The sequence below is a fragment of the Uranotaenia lowii genome, chromosome 2 (genome assembly GCF_029784155.1).
Source record: "Uranotaenia lowii strain MFRU-FL chromosome 2, ASM2978415v1, whole genome shotgun sequence".
Taxonomy (NCBI): domain Eukaryota; kingdom Metazoa; phylum Arthropoda; class Insecta; order Diptera; family Culicidae; genus Uranotaenia; species Uranotaenia lowii.
The window spans coordinates 180386376-180407897 of NC_073692.1; the positions used below are offsets into that span (position 1 = coordinate 180386376).

A 21522-nucleotide genomic window follows, 5' to 3' on the forward strand; every position below is an offset into this window, starting at 1 on the left:
TATCGAATAGTCATGGGCAAAACGAAAAGTGAGAATTCGCCACCTGAAGCGTGTCCAGAAAAGTTGAGAGTGATCATCATCGAGCTGTTCCCACAGCACGATATTACCCGCTGGCCAACAGTCCCATACTACTGGAAACCAGCGTAGAAGAGACGATTAAGGTGGATGAACTTCGCGGAATCGCCAAGTCTCTCCACTCCCCTTGAAGGCACCCGGACTGGACGATATTCCGAACGTCGCAGTGAAGGCCGCGATCAGGGAGTTCCCCAAAATGTTCCGGTCATCATTGCAGCAATATGCGATGGAACTGATACGTGGAAGCGACAGAAATTTGTCCTTCTGCCAAAACCGGGAAAGCCTTTAAGAGACTTATTGGCGTATCGGCTGATCTGTCTACTGGACACAGCGGGTAAGTTCCTGGAGAAGGTGACTCAGAGCCGGCTCCAGAGGTACACCGAATGTGAGGTCGGATTCCCAGAGAAACATTGTGGTTTCCGTAGAGTACGCAGCACCGTAGATACCATCCGGTCTGTCATTGGACAGTGGACAGAGCTAGGCTAACGAAGAGGAGAGAGCTTCGCATTTGCGCGGTTCTCATCCTGGACGTGAAGAACGTCTTCAACAGCGTCAGTTGGACAGCGATTGCGTCGTCGCTCATCCATATGAGAGCTCCGGCATATTTGTATAGGCTTGTGTTATTTCTACAATCACCAACTACATTATATGACCGGTGAGGGCATACGGACATAAGACGTTTCGGCAGGTGTGCCACAGGGGTCAATACTTAGCCCGGTCCTGTAGAACATCACGTACGACAAGCTCCTACGAATGAATCTCCCATCGAGTGCTGAACTTGTAGGATTTGCCGATGAAGAAGTCCTCTTGGCGATAGCGGAGGTACAGCTACTATCCACAGTAGCTATCCAGGCAGGGGGAAGTTGGATGCACTTCAAGTGCCTGCGTCTATCCCACCACAAAACCGAGATGGTGCTGATCATGAACCTGATCTTACCCCAAACAGGTACCATTGCAGTTGGACCGTGTAATATCGTGTCCAAACGCACATTTAAGTACTTAGGGATGATGATCGAAGACAGACTCAGCTTCACGAGTCATGTCGAATACGTGTGTGAGAGAGCTGCAATCCTCCTCATCCTCCTCGGCAATCCGAAGTAGCAAGAGGAGGATACTGTCAAACGTGACCATGTTGATCATGTGGTACGGAGCGGCGGCCTGGAGGCAGGCCCTGGGAAGACAGTGTAACTTGAAGAGACTGAGCAGCGTTCAGTAGCTAATAAACCTGCGAATTATTAGTGGATTGGTGTGGTGGGCGTCAAGCCCATCTCTGTTTTGTTAGAGAAAGATGTCTATTGTTACGACAATAAAAACACGCCCAACGTACGAAATCTCGCCTATGAGTACTGGATGTCCAACTGGCAGCAGCTACGGGACAACTCAGCATAGGAAGGTGAACCCATCGTCTGATTCCGCACATCGGGAGCTGGATCAGAAGAAAACACGGTGAAGTTGACTTTCATATGACGTAATTCCTGACTGGATCCTTCATGAAGTACCACTACCAGTTTGGACATATTGCTTCACCAAATTGCCCAGCTTGTGGTGATGAAGAGGAGACACCCGAATACGTGGTGTATGCTTGTCAGAGGTTTGCGGCAGTACGTACCAACACACTTGCCGTCTTTGGGCTCGACACGACAGTAGACAACGTGGTGCAGAGCATTTGTACGGATTCCTTCATGCCTGCCCTGCAAAGGAGCTGGAGTCTACGGCAATCTGCAAAAGGTGTAGGATGACTCCATCGCCGGGGAGCATCTGAGTAGCGTGCGTCCGGTCCCTCGATCAAAGCTGCAAAGATAAGGCATCATCTTCTGTGTAGTGGAGGACATAGGTGCGCCGCGAATGGTTGTAGGATACCTCCCGCCGGGGAGCATCTGAGTAGTGCTGCTTCCTACGGGAGAAACTGCGGGGATAAAACAATTCATTTCACGTAGCGGACCTCGTAGAAATAGGGTAAACCAGTGTCGGGGGATACCCACGGGTAGAGAGGTTCTCGATGCCGGCGAGCCTCTCGAGTTGGTTTAGGATGTCGTCACTGTCGGGAAACACCCGAGACGTAGCATTCAAAGTCCCGAATGTGTGCCTTGACAAGCGCGAGTTCAGGACAAGCTGCTCTCGATGTGGCACACGGCGGACAGAAAAAGCTGCGGGTCATAAATCCTAGGGTTGCCAACCAATGGGATACAAGAAGACCGGACATCGATCGGAGTAAACTGACCTTATCGACCGGGGGGGGGCTGTCGAGTAAAATGCGTCCGACCTCACGGCTTGAAGCTACAAAGACAAGACAACATCTTCTGCGTAGCTGCGGGAATAAGACTTAACCTTCTTCGCAGTGGAAATCATTAGAAAAGGGTTTTTTTTTAAAAACGAACACACACATATAGGATCTCAGTGAAACTTCATGTTTCTTTGAAGAGATCTAAATTCTACTTAAGACTAAGGCGTACATCTTTCAAGGACATAATGGCTAGCATCTTACTAATGCTAACACCACCAGCCCACAGAAAGAGTACTATGTATGCCGTGACCGAGACTCGATCTCATGACCTCTGGCTTAGAAGACTGAAACGCTATCCTCTAGGCCACGGTCGGCGGCGTTATTCCACGATCGGGGAATACCCACGGATTGAGTGGCTCTCGACGCAGTGTGAGCCATTCGAGTCGATGTAGGATGACGTCTTCGTCAGAAATCATCCGAGTAGTTGCGTTAAGTCCTGCGAGTGTGCTGTGACAGGCGCGAGTCAGGATAAGCTGCTCTTGACTGGCACACGACGGACATAAAGGTGTCAAACCTCGAATCTTGGGAATGAGAGGTCGAGCTTCGAGTTGTTCACCTCTAACAACAGTCAGGCTTCGAGTCTTCAGGAGAGAAGGTTTGTAGTGTCAACCCCGAAACATTACGATAAGAGGTCGGATATCGAGTTGCAAGAGGAGAGATCAGGCATTTGATCAACAAGAGGAGGGGTGTAAGTGTCTACCTTGAGTCATTACGAGGAGAGGTCGGAAGAACGGGCCTTGAGTATGGCAGAAAAGAGATATGTGTACGTTAACCTCGAGTCGTTGCGAGGAGAGGTCGGATCTCGAGCCGTAATAGGAGCGGTTTATGTGGGCATCTCGAGTCATTGCGAGGAGATGTCGGTTCTCAAGTCGTTAGAGGAGAGTTCAGACTTCGAGTCGTTAAAGAAGAGTTAGACTTCGAGTCGTGATGATAAGAGGTTTTGCTGAAAGTGGTCTCGTCTATGAGTATTTCCTTGGAGCGCACAAGCGTGAATTAAGGATAGTGTGTTAAACAGTTTGAGGTGGGAACTAGGTCTGCGGCCCTATGTAGTGTTTAGGGAGTAGGAGATATACAAGGAATCTTCCCATTGTACCCGTGGACCCAGAGTTGCGAACTCTGGGGACTCGATGGCTTGCCGTGCCTTGGAATAGAATCCGTAAACCGGAATTCACCACTAATGGTTACCAACTAAAAAAATGCTTGTAAGAAGAAAAAAATAAAGGTGTTCAAATTAAGCCAAGAGCATCATTTTATTTGAAATTTCATTAACGCGTCTTAGAACCTTTGTCCCGCATAAATCCACTGGCAGGGAGAAGTAATAGCTAGAGGCACAATTTCGTTTACCCATTTAATCAACCCAGGTGGATTGGCAAAGCATGTGCATTTCCAAAAAAAAAAACAATGAAAAGTTATAACACCATAAAATGATTTCAAAGCTATCTAATGTTGATTCAAATAGTTAAAAAAAATTGTTTCGCCCACTTTTACCCTTCTAAAGACAATATGTCTTTTCATAGAACAAATGATTTATAGCTCACTTGGTATTGATCGATACAAAGTTAAGACACATTCGTTTTACTAGTTCAACGTAGTCGTTTTGGCTACGTTTAGTTATTAAAATAAAACATGGCAGGACTGGGATGACTTGTTTTAACCCTCATCCGCATTAGGGTGTCATTTTGACACCATTGCAAGTTTGAAGGCTTGTAACTTCTTTCAGAAGCTTCAAAATACAAAAATTTCTTCGGGGACCCTAAATGAATTCAAAAGTTCTTCAATATTGCATCTTAACTTTTTTTATGGACGAACCCTGGAAGCCTGGACAAAAAAACTCCCTTTTCCGACTTTTGGTGTCATTTTGACACCACAAAAGTAAAATCTATTTAAGTCGTTTGAATTATTATGAACTTCATATAAAACTTATATCAAAAGAAACCTTGTAATGTCAGAGAGCGAAGCCGACAGACGAAATAATGATGCGTGTCGTGACTAGCAAACGAGAACTACTGTCAATAGAAAATTTCCAACCGCGAAACGTACGACACGCATCATTATTTCGTCTGTCGGCTTCGCTCTCTGCCCGAATCACCACCCACCGTACCTACTCGGAGAGCAAACAAACACGATTTGCTGGACGCGGTGCTTGTAGTTCTAGAAATTCAGGAATGATTTTACGTTTATAATTTTCATATTTATGTGAAATCTCACAGCACTGATAATCTGGGTACAACCTGAAAGTGGACCACAAAAACAGATGAAATTTCAATTTGTAAAAAAATCGCGCAAAGTAGTGAACTTTGAAAAATTCCAGTTAATTCAATTTTTGTTGCATCAAAAATCTAAAGACAGCAAAATGTTGGAATTTTAATACATTTTGTAGTCATATTTTTTTTCAAAACTCTACCATCGCTCAAACAGTATTTACTAGCAATCGAATGAAAAATAGGTTTTTTAGACCACTTTTTTAAACTTTTTGTGACCATTTCATTAAAAAAAATTTAAAAAAATATTTCTTATCTCCATGATGTAGGCATTAACTTCAGCTTTCATATGCATAAGGCAAATATTTTTTTGGACGTGTAACATATGAACTACAGCAGTTTTCGTGAGGCATGTTTTTTCAGATTTTTTTTTCTTTCATGCTGAATAATGAGAAAACTTGTAACTTTAGCTGTATATAATGTTATAAACATATTTTACTGACATTACAAGGTATCTTTTGATGTAAGTGTTGTTTAAATCGGTTTAACTAGCCAAAAGTTATAACGATTTGAGCTTATGGTGTCAAATTGACACTACAAGTGCTGATTAGGGTAATGAAATCTAATGCGGATGAGGGTTAATTGTATCTTCCATCGCGTTTTACCAATACTTACTATTGAAACTTTGACATCACATTTAAAATGTTACCAAAAACATTTATTCATTTTTTTTTATTTAAGAAAATGAAATAACCATTTCTATGAAAAAAAAATTCTGATTTTGTGTTGAAAAAATACAAGCTAAAATATTTGCATTAAATAATTTGTTTTCTAGAATGCAGTTTTCTAATAGTTTTATGATAGTTTTTTTTTTGGGTAATTTGAGTAAAATTACTCCACACATAATGTTCCTGTCAAACCCGATTACATATTTGAATTCCTGAATTTCATATAAGAATATATTTCGAGATTTAGGGTCCTAAATTTTCAACTATGCAATGGTTTTATTGCAAGAATCAAATTTAAAAAAGTTATAGTACTCCTTACAAAATTAAGAAACAGGTTTATGAAATAAAAGGGGGATTTGACACTCCCACTTATTAAAATTTGTACTGTGAATTGACCGTCCTACGTTTGAAACTTCAATTCGGTGGATAAGGAGTTCGTTTTGGATTGAAATTGCTGGTAAATGAAAAATTGTGTCTAACAATTGATACTTCTGATATTAAACAGCGCATTATGTAAGACACGCTTATAGGAAGTTGTAAGTTGAAATTGTAAATGGTTGAGAACATCAAAACTGGATTGGGATATCTACTAACGGAGCACGAACAATATATTTTGAAGTCAAATCCAATTAAAATGTTCGAGTAGTTTTTTTTCTACAACCTTATTTAGGAGGATTTTATTCTAAATATTCCTTTTTTATTGAAATGAAAAGAAGATTTTTAAATTAAGGTTGAAGTTACTGGGTTTGAATTCGATATTAAATGTGAGTAAATGATAAATTTTGTTCCGAGATTGTTGTTGTTTTTTTTATGTGTCCAAATGCGCTGCAAATAAGATTTCAATATACCGAGCTTGTAAAATACCTACAGCTATAAATTTGTTAAAAGCCGCAAAAAGATTTCAATAGAAATAAATAAAAACCGCCCCAAACAGAGTCGCATTTTTGATTTTCAGAATCTAGCAACATTATCGGTAAATCGAGCAATGCATGAACATTCCAAAATGTTGGTATAACCAATATACTCTTGACTTTATATATTTTATCTCCGTATTATTCAAGAGCTACCAAAAGCTTGAAGTAGCCAGATGAAATAGATTATACAGTGAAAATGAGTTTTTTTTTAAATTATTTTTAATTATTTGCAAAATTTAAAAAAACAGATTTTTCATATGGCGACCGTTAAAAAAGTGTTTCGCAAATATTCACTTGATCTCAGCAATTTTAAAAGTTTCATTCTAAATTTAATTATAACGCTGTGAAATTCATTCAAATGATGAGCTCAAATTCACACGACTATTTCTCAGATATTTGCATCATTGTCCACGATGCGGCGCGGTCGAAAACGAACGACTGCGATATGGGTTTTAAAGAAGAATAAATTTTCCTTGGAAAATTGTTCACATACCTTTTTTTTCCTTTTCGTCCTCCACGAGCAGCAACTCACACAAGCACACACACCATAGACAGCTTCCTGGCCACTAACACAGTTACTTTTTTGTTGCTTCTCCTATTCAGGAGGCACGAGACTCTATAGAGACTAAAGTGTACAAGCTAGAAAAGAAACTGAATGGGAAACCCCTCTTCGCTCCAGCTATCCCGCGCTTTTTGGATGTTGCCACAATTTATTCCAAATATGAAGCCGTACCACCGCCCTCAGAGGAGAGCCTTATGTCGTTGCTTTTTTTTCTCACACCCTAACCGCACTTTTCTTGGCTCCCTTTTCCTCAGCCGCTATTTTCGGTGAGCAAAGTTAATTTACTCTTCTTTCACTTTTCGTTCCCAGCTTTCGGCTTTATCTCAGTGAATATTTATTAGTTAGCCTTGGGAGCTCTTTTTGGAAAGCTTTTTTCACCACAGATTCCGTTACACACAAAAAAAAATGCCAGACTAAACTTTCATTTTCTCGACCAATAGTGTATATCTTTTTACCACAAAATCAGCAGCGCCGTATTTTTTCCAATTTGATATGCACCAGTGTAGCCCTTCAAAAGCTTTGCAGACTTCACTGGGAATACGCCAAAGACTTCTGCAGGATCACTGAAAGAAAATTAAACTCGGTTACTCATAAGAAAAGCTTTTTAAGCTCTACGGAAATTCACACAAACACGGCCACAGACGCGTACTCAAACTTGCGAATGGATTTACTGGAAAACGAATGTCCCTACTAAAAGATTGGTGGTATCACAGAGGACAAATCACTTCCGAACTTTATTCCGCTTCTGATTTCACTCGTCCTACGTGTGGAGAGTAGTTTAACAGCTTGGTAAATGTACAATTTCCCTTTTTTTTTTTTTTTTTGATAGGGAGGAAAACTTCTCCTGCTTCGTAAATATGTTTCGGCACCGAGGGATGCTGCCTTCCGAGGTTGCTGTTGAAGAGACAAAACAAATCTTAGTCATTAAAATTTCATCGTATAACGCTTCCTATCGAGGCGGTACTGTTTTAGGGGGGTTTGGTATGAAATTACTCTCAAACTAGATCCACTTGCCTTTCAGTGGATGTTGGCTGGTTTTCAATCTGATACCCAGTAGAATAAAAACTAAGCCTGTCAGCTTTAGCTGCTAATCTGGATTTACAAAAAGGGTGCAGAGTTGACAGATTTGTATTCGGTTGATAAAACACACAGTGATTCATGACCTTACTAGAGAGAACTTTGTCTCTATGGTGAAAGGGCAGATAGAACATTTAAATTTTCTATTTTGCTCGTATACTATCATATATTCAATTTATTATTTGACCTTTGCGACATTATGGAATTTAAATAAAGAATGAGGCAAAACCAGGGCTAGAAGTTGGTCACTTTTTAGTAAATTTGTCACTTTTTTCAGGCTGGTCACTCATAAAGTCTGCTTCATTTAATATTGGAACACAAACAATTGCGTGTAGTTCAGTCATTTATTAACGAATTCATAATTTGTTTTTCATACAAATGTAGCATTTTCTTTACTCTCTCATAAAAAAAAATTTAAAAAATTCTTCATTGCTGTTTCGAAGAAATTCTCGTACTTTTCCCGTAATACGGCACATTAGGCGGAGCACACCCTTTTCGTCCACCGTTTTGGCGATTTGATTCCACCAGTTCTTCATTTGAGTCATGTTCCCTTTGCCTTAAGCCTCCGCTTCGTGATTGCCCAGTATTTCTCTATCGGCCGGAACTGGGGGCAGTTTGGGGGGTTGAGGTCCTTCGGTATTACGCTGACCCCGTTCGTTGCGTACCATTCCATAACCGTTTTGCTGTAATGGCAGCTTGCGAGGTCCGGCCAAAACATTACTGGACGGTCGTGGGCACGAATAAACGGCAGAATCCGTTTCTGTAGGCACTCTTTTTTGTAGACTTCTGATGTCATTGTCTTGTCAGTGAGAAAGACTTTGGTTTTCTGTCCACAACTGCATATCCCCTGCCAAATCATGTACTTGCGGGCGAATTTATCCGCAAACACGAACTTAAATTTTGCAGGTACATCCCCCCGAGCCGTCGCCAAATAAAATTTTTGACCTGGGATTTGCCCAAAGCCCGCCTTCACGTAGGTCTCATCGTCCATCAGAATACATCCGTCGAACTTGGTCAGCACTTGGTCGTACAGCTTTCGAGCACGGATTCTGGCCACATTGTTCTGCTTCAGCGTCCGATTTGGCTGTTTGCTGGCTCGGAATGACCTTATTCCTTCCCGGAGACGAATTCGTCGCACCGTACTGTGAGCGGCCTGGAACTTATTGGCCAAATCGCGGTCTGAAAGATTGGGATTCCTCTTGACGGCCTTGATGACTTTCCCACGCAGTTTCCGGTCGACAGTTCCACTCCGACGCTTCGAATGCGGCTTCCGAGCCGTCGTCAATGTTTCCTTGTACTGCTTGATAACACGCCATACGGTATTTCTGGGCATTTTAAGCTGTTTAGCTAGCTTCGATGCCGACAACAATGGATTTTCAAGAAAACTGTGCACAATTTGATCTCTCCGTTCGGCTTCCATGGCGGTTGTTTACAAAATGCTATCGTTTGGTGTTATGACATAAATAGGGGAGAGTGGGGATACTTGATCCCCTTTTTTCATTTTCACCATATCTTTTTGGAAAAATTTAGCAACTCGCCGTCTTTGACATTTTCTGACAGCTTGTACCTTCAAGTTTCTATGCTCCAAAAATTAGAACGATACTTGAACCAGTTGATGAACTAGAAGCATTTTCGTGGGAGTAAAAAAATTGCGATTTTTCTGAAGTTAGGGGAGACTTGATCCCCTATTGAAGGAGACTTGATCTTTTATTCAGGAAGCCCTAATCCTTGTATAAAAATCAAACAAAACCCCAAGATAGAATGTTGATTGACTATTTTGGTCACGTTTGTTCTCATTTCAAACTTTATAGCAGACATAAGAAGAAAATTCTATAACTTTGTCTCAACGCTAATAACATTGCATACTTAAAGGCGCTATTTTCTATAATTAAGAGAAAATTAATTATTTTTGCTCTTTTCTTTAGACAATTGTTTTATAAATATTAGTTTTTGGATAAATATTAGTAATTTCGTAATCAGCATGCATAACGATCAATTCAGAAGAAGAATATACCATTTTAAAGGGGGATCAATTGAACCCAACTCTAGGGGATCAATTGTACCCATAATCAACGTTTTAGAAATCATTTTCTGAAAAAAGTTGAGAGTTTTCCATTGCTTTGAAAATATGACATTTCGAAGTTCATTTTACGCTCGAACGATTGATACATTGGAACGAATATTTTTTTCATAATTTTCCCATGTAAGGAACATTTTAAAGTGATGAAAAAAGATCTTCAAGTTACATTTTGTGAAATTTTTCAAACAAAGTTCTATAACTAAAACAATTATTTTGTTAAAATTTATTAAACTACAAGGATTGTTATTTTGCTCATTTTGGCACATTTTTCTAGAACATTTGATCTTTGTAAGACATTCCAGTTTCGAGATTTAGCTAAGGAATCAAGTATCCCCAGGGATCAAGTATCCTCATTCTCCCCTACATGGTGAAAGGTAATGAATTTTCCGACACGTGGGTGAAAAAAGTTTCCAAATCCGTCCACTAGGAGCGCCACAATGAGCAAAAGAATTTGTTCCAATATTAAATGATGCACACTTTAAGTTACTTTTTTTGAAATTTGGTCACTAAAGTCACTATTTTTCAAATTCCTTACAACTGAGCCTATTTTTTTACATTTTCTACATTAAAAACATTATATTTTTTCAAGAAACGCGGTATGTATTCATTAGTTTATTGTTTATTTGACGGGTTCCTTTTCTTTACTGTAAATTTGGAGAATGGCTCAGATTGAACAAGGAAGATTACTGTTTTGTTTTGCGTTGATATATTATATGGATAAAATTTTTAATTTAAACAAAAATAGTTTTTCGCCTTAAAAAATATGTATTTTTTTGTTTATTTGTGACACTTTACCAACGTTTTAGCATTCGTGTCAAAAAAAAAATTAGATTTATAAATTTATTACATAAAATCATTACATAAACTTTTAAACCTTGAATTTGTTAAAATATAATTCTCAGCTTAATTTTTAAAAAATCAATCCAAATCTGTACAGTGCACTTAATCACATGGCAGGAAACATTCCATGCTATCAATGCTCTTGTTTGTATTGAATGGAAGGTAAACTTGTGAAAAGTGACTCAATTGAATCGAAAACATCAGATATTTCATTTATAAGTTCCCTTATTTCTAGACATTTTCGAATCATTTGAAAGATTTATAGATATACATAGATATCGATTTAAGATTTCAAAACTTATTGGAAATTTTCGATAACTTTCAGTAATATCAGGTTTACTGATATTTATTTTCTACGCTGTTCCAAGAATTTTGTGTGATGTTTCTTGGATCTGTTAATTTTTTCAAGAAATTGTCGTGTTGAACCATTTATAAGTTTTTTTAATTCCTATCATTTTGAACTTCATTTTTCTTTAGTAAATCTTTCTATTGAATGACATGTGAATCATGCAAGAAAGTCTGCAGTGAATCTCTTTGGAAATGTTCCATTTTTGTAGGTAAATTCTCTTTGAGTAAGTTAGTATAGGAAAAATTATATTCTACCTTGAAGATTAGTCTCGTAAATTTTTTTTTAGCCTATTTGTATCATCATCTTGAATCATAAGTCAATTTCGCCAAGCTTCTTTGAGTAATTGCCAATCTTCTGTCATCATTTTGTCGTTTATCTGTTATCAATCCTCTATCATTGATTTGTCACTTTTTCAAGAGGACTTCCCAATTTTTTATTTCATGACTCTTTTACTTTCTAATTGGCAAATTGTAAAACTTGTAATTTGATTCCTGAAGATTTAAATGCCAACTAGAAAATAAAGAACCAAAGAATATCAGTCGTTTAAAATTACCTAAAAAATAACTCTTTCATGAAATGAAATTTCTGACAATGTAAATCTTAACTCAATTTCAAGAAAATTCTTTAAACTTTTCGTTGAAAATGTGCTGGTTTTTTATTTGCATTTGTAGATTTCTCACATATAACAATTTTGTTTAAAATTTTTGGTTTCTTTAAATTTATTTCGAATTATTAACTTTTTTCAACAAAATTTTAGGCTTTTTCAACTGTTTTAACGACAGTGCAAAAAATCTGATTTGGGTATATACACTATAGAGTGAGTTTTCAAAATTCGTGGGTTTTTTTTAAAAGAAAATGGATAAACTCGAAGTTCTAGTCAGGCTTATTCAGTGGTCCTAGTCCTTCGGGTACGTCCTTTTGAATTCCTCCCATTCTTTCCTTAGAACTTAAGGATTCTGCGGTCGCTATTCTTAAATTATCTTAGCTCATTCAAAATTTTCCTCTTTTCTCCAACATATTGCTTTTCTACTAGTGAGGCCAAGAGCCTTTCAAAAACCGTGTTTAAATTAACAGAATTGTCTTTAAAGCGTTATATTTTAGTTTTCAAAGACATTTTTAAGTTTGTTTTCGTCTTGATGTGGTCACTAATTTTACCCTAATTTCACTTCAAAGGTAACTATTTTGCCCTACTTTTTTACCCCATGGTTGCTTCTAGCCCAGCAAAACTGTAAATGGGCTGGTTGAACCTAGTTTAATAAATTCTCAAACAATCAATTAAAAAAAAAACTAAACTAGAGGACAACGACGTAAGGTTATGAACTAATCATTACAGTCAACTGATCATACTACACTTTTCAACTTCAATGACTTCTAAAAATTTAATGTCCGTAGATAACCACACCGATTACAGTTCATCAAATTTTTTTAGATTGATAGGACATCAAATTGACGCAGTCAGAAAAATTATTGGTTTCAAATGTTTTTTTCTAAGATTTACAAAAGCATGCGATTTTCACCCTGCTAAGAAAAAGGAGTAAGTTGCAACAAACTTCGTTTTAAGTGAAAAATCAAATGAAAACATTTGAAAATTTTAATTTTTTGATATACTTGTGATGTCATAACGCATAAACCACTAATTCTAGTAATTTTTGGTTAAGTTCGAATTGAAATTTTTGGTTTAAAAATGTTTAAAACAGAAGGGTGCTGCATATGTTAAGGGGTAAAAAATACTACAAAAAAATCAACTTATATTCTGAAATCATAAAAAATAATATTTGGATGGATGAAATTTTAAAATTAATAAACGCTTGATGCAAAACTATCATATTTTAGCTCATGGAAAGGAGATTTGAAAGGAGAACCTTTGATTGGTATTTTCATGCATTTCAGCCCAAGCTGGTAACTGAAATTTAAAAATATTTATTTAAAAAAATTTGGTGATTGTACGAAAAATATTTTTACTCCAACAGTGTTAGTATTGGGTAAAAAAGCAAAATAAAGTTTGTAGGTGATATCATTAAGCCAATCCGTCATACTGGGTAAAGTTTTTTACGGCACCAAAAAATGTGAAAAATTGTACATGTGTTGCTCGATTTTAAATTGTCTATGAGAACCAAAAAGCCAGAAACTATGTCATCATCATTTTGTTATCATGAAATGATCATTAACCATAAAATGACTCAGAAAAATAAACGTTCATAACTTCGTGAAACTTAATTCGTTCAAAGCAGCCGAGAAATAGTTGGGAAACATTTCAATGTGATGTGAATGTTTCTTGAAGATTGATGAAATAGAGCATGGGTGGCCAAACCATGGCCCGCGGGCAACATGTGGCCCGCGATCAACTTTTTGTGGCCGGCGAAGCTCTTCTTGGAAAAACCATGCTCTAAGAATTAAACGCTTTTCTTGGTCTGCATACATCATTTGGACAAATATATCTGAATCTATATTAACTATATAAACCAAAGGTGTAAAAGTGTATAAAATCTAATTTAGAGAAAACACGCTTTTCAGTTGTTGTGCTTGGCCATTTTCCATACATTTTTTGAACATTTGCAATTTTCATGAAAAGTATGCGAATATAATTTTAAAAATCGGAAAAAATCACCAAATATAATTTAAAGCATGGACAATCGTTTGGTATTATACTAAAACAATTACAATTTTTAATTTATCAAAACTGTACGGTATTTGACACATTATCTGTAAATTCCATCACACTTTTTTGAATGTTTTCCGATTGGGTTTTGGTGACTACGTATCATTAGTATGAATGAAGAGCTCTCTAGTTTTGATATTGAGGAGTTTGGAGCCTTTGAAAGATTGTAAGATCGTATCGAAATAGTATAAGAATCGTAAAAAAAATCACCGAACCACATCAACATAATAATTAAAATTATCTATACTTTTGCAACAACTTCAACCATTCGTAGCTTGAATTCTATTTCAACAACTTCGTTCATTCATAAAAAATTAAAAACTTTTTCAAATTATGTAAAATGCAGAAAGTTTGCTCTGCAATTTTTTCCAATTTGTTATTTTTTGTTAAGATTTAACAGAAAAAGGTATATTTATTAAAATTGAACCAAAACACTTGAAAAATTGAGACTCTGGAAAAATTTAAAAGAGCTTGATTGAGTTGAGGTTGAGGTCCGTATTTTGAAAAATCTATATTATTTATGATATAACTAAAGATCGTTGAAAAAAAATATTCTTCTTGATGTCAAAAGCTTGTGAACGTTATTTTCTTCAACAATTCCATTTTGTTTTTTTTTTTAATTTTTCTATCTATTTTTTCTTTAGAGAATGGTGAACATGAAAACATTGGAAAATGGGTGGTCATTTTTTATATTTGAAGACCATAAAATTTACCAAATTACCATTGTTGTCCCGCGATTTGACATTTCTTGGATGAATAAACCGAGGAAATTTTAAATCCCTTGAAAAGATTAACGTATAAATATACATAAGTTGAGAGGGAGATTTAGGAAATGACGTAATATTTCTACTATTTTTCAAATAGAGCAAAATTTGTAAAAAAACATGCAAGTAACAAAAATGACTTATTTAGTGAATCAGTACTCGATGTGACAAAGGCAAATAATTTTTCATGGCTTTCAAAAATCTATTGTTTTTTTTAATAGGGGAAAAGTTCATATAACGCCCCATGTGGCTAATACGCGCCACCCTTGTTTTGAAGAATCTGAAGCATTTTAAGCCTGCAAAATATTACCAATTTGATCTAAAGGCTGTGATTGGTCATGGCAAGTATGAATTTTTTCCTTAAAATGCTCCTGTGTCGTGATAATTTCACAATTTAGGTTTTTCTTCATTTCGATCTAAATTTTAAAACACTTTTAATAAGGTGTCACCAAGCAGAGAAAAATGAATAAGACAGTATTTCCTGACACATCGATAGAGGAGAATCTAAACTACGATTTAATGCTAAAAAATTATACCGAACTCGCTATGGTATGATTTTTATGGGTATGTTTTATCACGGCCCATGCACTCGTTATAACGCGCCAATCGTAGTAGGCTGAAAATAGCATTAATTTTTCAAAAAGGCCAATTTTCATTGAAAATGAACAAAAAGTCTAAAACCTTATTTTGAGCGTTAATTCAGCCCAAAAAATCAACTTTTATTTTTTTTTTATTTTGATTAGTCCATTTTGATTTTATTTTCATTCAAAGTGTCTGTAAGTGTTGGTGTGTTTTCGGTCTTCGGCTGCTTTCGGGTGTGTTCGGCTGCTAGGCGCGTATTGAATACACGGCGGCGCGTATTTGCAACACAGTTTTGTTCTGTGGCTTTGAATAAGGTTTTTAAAAATCAAGTTTTTAAGGCATCTATAGCAATTTGAGTAATAAAAATTCATAGGCATTTGTAGAAAACAATTTTCTTCAACGATTGCACCCATTTTTAACACAATTTGTACGTGGAATACATAGAAAATCAGCGATTCGCTTAGGTGGCGCATTATAGGGCATGTTCCCCTACTCCAGAACAATTTGGTTTTTCGGCTCCCCAAGCTAATCCCGTTTTTCAAACATGGCCCGCCTGTTGAAAATGTTGGCCACCCATGCTTTGGAGGTTTCATTCATTACAAATGATTTCACTTTCATGAAAAAAGATTTTAATCAATTACGCTAGTTTACAAAATTTAAAAAAAAAAATCGTGAACCTTGTTAACCGATCTGTATTTTTAATGTATATTCGGGCGCTGAATCCGAAAATGAAATTAAAAAAAAACTCAATAGAACATTTTTTGAGTTATGCTCCAAGTATGAAATTTTGGAAAAATAAAAAAAATACTTGAACATAGATTCAAATATCTCGGACTGTGTAACATTAGTTTGAAATCTCTTCGCATATTGAAGGTAAATAAATTTGCTATCGATTACCTCACCTTCATTTTTGCGAATGATGAAGAGTATTGTTTATATTAGTGATTTAATGTTAGAAAAAATTAAAAAAAAACGCATTTTTAAAGAAAATTTTGTTTTAGCGAAAGTTTTAGACTAGATGGTAAACTTTTAAAAAATATGGTTTTCTATTGAACTTAAGTGTCAATTCCAAAACAAAGATTTCAAGTGGTTATTTATCAAAATCGGTTGAAAATTTAAGAAGTTTTAGTTACTTCATCATAACAATAATTTTTGCATTTTTGAATAATTTAACGAACCGCAGAAATTTTTCTAGTAGGAGTACTTAAGAATTTTCCAAATTTTCCACTTCGTGGGGGTGCCGGTTAAATAAAAGAATAAATTAATCACTTAAAGGCCTAAGATTGAAAAAAAGTCGGTTCGCCAAACTAAAACAGCTGTAACTTGCAATTCCCTGGACCGATTATCACGAAATAACTTTTGTTGAGGTACCTTTAGTGTTGATTTCGGGTTTGTTGAACATATATGTATGTAAAAGGTGATACGGTAAAAATTTGGTCAATATGAGCTTTACGTATTTCTTTCAATTTTGCATTTCAAAAACCTGAACACCTCTCGTTTTTAAGGTGTGTGTGTGTGTGTGTGTGTGTGTGTGTGTGTGTGTGTGTGTGTGTGTGTGTGTGTGTGTGTGTGTGTGTGTGTGTGTGTGTGTGTGTGTGTGTGTGTGTGTGTGTGTGTATGTGTGTGCTCCTATTTTGATTTTGGAATTCACTTTTCAGTTGCCAAAAGGCCGTCCAAGGAAAAAGAGCAGCGTATCAAAATTTTGCTCGCGCATCGCGCAAATCCAAGTTACTCGCACGCAAAGCTGGCAAAATCGTTGCCAAATCAACCGTTACAAATTTAATTAAAGTGTTTGGGGAACGTTTGTCGACAGCCAGGAAGTCTGGATCGAGGGGAAATCGAAAACCGGGAGCCGCTGAGATGACAAACAGTGTTGCCGGTAGTTTCAAGAGAAACCCTAACTTCTCTCTCCGAGATACCGCAAATAAGCTGGGTGTAGCGTCTACAACCGTGCATCGTGCCAAAAAACGAGCCGGACTATCGACTTACAAGAGGGTAGTGATTTTAAATCGTTATGATAAACAAAATACGACGGCCAAAGTGCGATCCCGGAGGCTGTACACGACGATGCTGACGAAGTTTGACTGCGTGGTAATGGACGACGAAACCTACGTCAAAGCCGACTACAAGCAGCTTCCGGGACAGGAGTTTTATACGGCAAAGGAAGGGGAAAGGTAGCAGATATTTTCAAGCACATGAAACTGTCAAAGTTCGCGAAGAAATATCTGGTTTGGCAAGCCATCTGTACCTGTGATTGAAAAGCTGCATTTTTATAGCTTCCGGGACTGTCAACCAAGAAGTTTACGTGAAAGAGTGTTTGAATAAACGTCTGCTGCCTTTCCTGAAGAAACACGGTTATTCCGTACTGTTTTGGCCGGATTTGGCATCTTGCCATTACCGTAAAACGGCCATGGAGTGGTACGCCGCCAACAACGTGCAGGTGGTTCCCAAGGACAAGAACCCTCCGAACACGCCAGAGCTCCGCCCAATTGAGAAATACTGGGCTATTGTCAAGCGGAACCTAAAGAAGACCAAAAAACTGCTAAGGACGAGCAGCAGTTCGAGGCAAACTGGCTTTCTGCGGCGAAGAAGGTGGACAAGGTGGGTGTACAAAATCTGATGGCAGGGGTTAAGCGTAAGGCCCGACAATTCGGATTTGGAAAAGTGGAAGCCTAACTGAATATTTTTCCTGAATTTTATACTAATTAAACTTGAAAAAGAAATTTAATTTGATTTTTTAAATAAACGATTTCACCGATTTACACGCGTTTTCCCTTGATCAAATTTTGACCGTATCACCCTTTAAATTCCATTTCAGAATCCTGATCGGGGATGCCCTTTGCTTATTTTCGAATTAATCTATTTTAATTTTAAAACTTCCAATCATGAAATTTTTTTTGTAAGATGTTAAAAGTTAAGGCTGAGAAAACTATTTTTCAGATTGCTCCCTTGAAATTGTTTTTATAATTGTTTGCTTCACTTTAAAACTTGAGGCGATTAATAATTCCTGTTTCGCCATTTGTTCTCCACAGTTCGCTAAAGGGGAATCTATTTTCCCATTTTCATTCGTTCGACCGATTATTATTATTTCAACTAAAAGCACCCGACATTTTAATTCCCAAAAATATCATTGCAGCTTAGTTTCCTCCCACTCGATTGAGCTCCCCAAGTCAACACAAACTGCTAAGTGAAATAGAAAGTCTGTGGAAATGTTTCAGCAGCTTATCGTCATTTCGGTACACACACAGAAAAATCTCAGCACCATACGCGAATGTCTCCAGAACCGAGATGAAAGAAAGAAAGATGCCACCACCCACATTCTCCTGGTGTGTTGGCGAGGTGGAATCCCTCAAATGAAGACATGCCAAGTAGGGAGCAACTTCGGGGAAAGAATCGCTGCAAGTTAACCTTGGCGGCGGGTAGCAGTTTGAAATTCTAAAGCCCCCGGGGCAATTTTCCTGGCACGTGAATGCTCGGCATCATAGCCAGGGCTCCCGAAAAGTGCTATTATAATCTGTTGAAAGGCAGTTTATAGTTTCATGTAGCATAATAGTTTTCTCTTTCAAGTGCTTTCCGTTTTCGGGGGCGGGAAGAACTTTTTCCTATTAACGTGAGGTTGGGGTCTACAGGTTTTCTCTAACTTCAAGTTTTGTGAGTGGCTTGGTAGCTATACTTTCTACCCAATTAGTGGAGAGGAGTCAAGCCATAAAAATTAATTAAAACTCAGTCAGCACGCTTCATAGGAGTACTAACTTTATTCATCGCATTTTAGTTTTTTATTGCGTTATACTCGCTTATTTGTGATTATTTTTTTTCGAACTTGTCTCTGCTATGTGAATTTTTCACATCAAATGTTAATTTCACAATGACTATAGCTAGTTAACATTGCAAAACGCGCATCGATTCAAAATAAATTGTTAATCGAAGCTAAATAAACCTTCCACCGTTGAAAACGATTGAATATTCCGAAAGTTTATTCGAGTTATGAACTACTTTTTAAGTTAGAAAAATTACATCAAATGGCGCATTCACAAAGTTTTTGTTTGCTTTGTTTGCTATTATGAAACCTTGCTTGCTGTAAGTCAACAAAGGCTCTCGAAAGTGTTGATACACTCTCGGAAACATATTTCCATTATAAGATAAGTTCAAAACATTGTAATTATCGAAATACAGAAAATGTTCGTTTTACTCGACTATCACATAAATGCTGAAATGCTGTTTTTTTTTATTAAATTACAACAACCTATTCAAAACGCAAATAAACAAAGTTGGAGCAGTGCCAGCAAAATTGTCCTCAAATAAAATGTCTTTAGCAGGTAACAGTTCTAGCCAAAAATTTTTAATTAAATTAACAGTGGAAAATAACAAAAACTCAAAACTGTTAAAAATCTAAGTGCCGCTTTTGATTAGAAACTTGCTTCTGATCAGCATAAAAACGCAATAGGTAACCAATATTTCTTCTTCTTTTCATCTAACATCAACATGGTCAAAACTTGTACGAATCCTGGAAAATGAAAAACTTACGTTTCTTATTTTTCTTTTCAACATAGTATCTGATACCATGACCATCAATTTTGGGGTTTGAACCCACCCCCCTCCTATAAGAGTCCAGAAAATGCAAGCAAGGAACTCTACTTTTTGTTAAAATTTTAACCAAATTTTGATGATTGAAAAGGTATTTCAGGAGTAACAATATGCATTCAGAACTAAACCAAAACCTCGAAAACTAATCTCTAGTTCAGAATTCTGTCACAGATTTTTACTTGTTGATCGAAATTCAGTTCAGTGTACTAAATTTTAAATGGGACTAAACTCATTGTATTACTGTTATCAAATTTTAAACCTCAATCCCGTTTAGAACTCTTGATTTTCATTTAGAAACATCAATAGAAATCAGAATTTAAAGGGTGTTTTGAAATCATGGTTCTAATTTGGTTTTGGATTTAATTTAAAATTTGATTCATGATTTTTTAATTATATATACATTTTCATTATTACGATAAAATTTCTCTTAAATAAAAAAAAAAAAGAAAATTAAAAACCATCCGGAGTTTTTGTTTTATATTCACATTCGAAGTTCTTAAGCCTCACTGTAATGCAGAATTGAAACATAACGAAGCCATTTTAAAGGCAATTCAGAATTGAAAAAACTCAAAATTAGATTCATTAAACCATGGGTGGCCATTTTGTGGCACACGAAGCCTTTTCTAGAATAAAAAGATTAGAATTTTTTTTTCTTGGTCTAGAAAATAATGTACCTAACAATAAACAAGGATTCGAAATACTATTATACTTCTTATTTTGCACAATATTTGACACATTACCTGTGCTCTAAAAAGTACATTGTATGATCAAATTTTGATATAAAGTTTCTTTATATCACTAGTTTTAATTTACAATTAAACTAAACATTTTTAAAGTATCACTGAATTCATTTTTTACGATTTTAAATAGTAAAAAAAATTACCGAATTCTTTAGAAAACGAAATATTTTTAAAATATTTTTTTACAGAAACTACAATAATTCAAAAAAACCAATTCTGTTTTTAAAAGTCAAACATTATTTTGAAATTCTAAAAATCGTTTAAAAATATTGAAACCCTCTGTAGTTAATACTTAATTTTTTTAAACTAAACTTATACAGAAAAATGCATTGTTGTTAAATTCAACTTTCTTAAAATTGGCAACGTGTCCTGTAAATACATATCTAAATACATAATGAGAAACTAAATAGAATTGACATTTAAGCAACTTTCTTCTCAATTTAAAAAAAATGTCTCTCTCACATATCACATTAAAGACATTTTACTGGAAAATTTATTTTCTATAATATGTAATAGATTTTTTCTACAGTTTTATTAAAAAAAATTTAAAAAAAATTAAAAAAACATGATTTATCATATAAAATTTAATTTATTTTACAAAAATATTTTTTTTTTGGTGCCATTTATGAAAAGTTTTCCCAGGTGCACTGATCAAATCAAATCAAATCAAATAAAAAATACCAATAAAATTTCAACTGTTGCGTACGGATAAAAAAATAAAAAAGCAAACGTTGAGAAGCCCGAAACTTAAAACAAATCCAAATTAGTTAACATTATTAAAAAAAAGAAATGGATCTCTTTAAAGGAAATTTTCTTCCATTGAGATCCTTATCGTAATCTTGTTTAATTATAGCATACATTTCCTCGCAGTGAATAATTAATTTTTTTGTTCTTAGCATGATTAAAATTTTGTTCGCGTTGAAGTTTCTTTGTTTTGCTGCCAGACGTGCTGAGAACAGTAGCGTCCATTACCAGGGGGCTCAATTGAGCCTTTTGGTGTGGGGGAGTGTGGTGGGCCGCTACAAAAAAAAGAAAAAAAAATTCCTGAGAGAGAATCAAATGCAAAAGTATTATAAAAGTTTA

At 36.1% G+C, this 21522-nt stretch overlaps 1 protein-coding gene across 10 annotated transcripts in view; it reads right to left on the reverse strand.

Annotated features, from left to right (window-relative positions):
* The window catches only part of LOC129749152 (Kv channel-interacting protein 4-like), a 446730-nt gene that overhangs the window by 390173 nt on the left and 35035 nt on the right, over positions 1–21522 (reverse strand). For 3 of the 10 annotated variants that reach the window (XM_055744049.1, XM_055744040.1, XM_055744041.1), the window contains exon 2: positions 6696–7658. The gene's annotated coding sequence lies outside the window, so the exon portion shown is untranslated. The remainder of the gene's footprint in view (positions 1–6695; positions 7659–21522) is intronic. The other 7 variants (XM_055744047.1, XM_055744048.1, XM_055744046.1 and 4 more) reach the window with 6 other exon arrangements.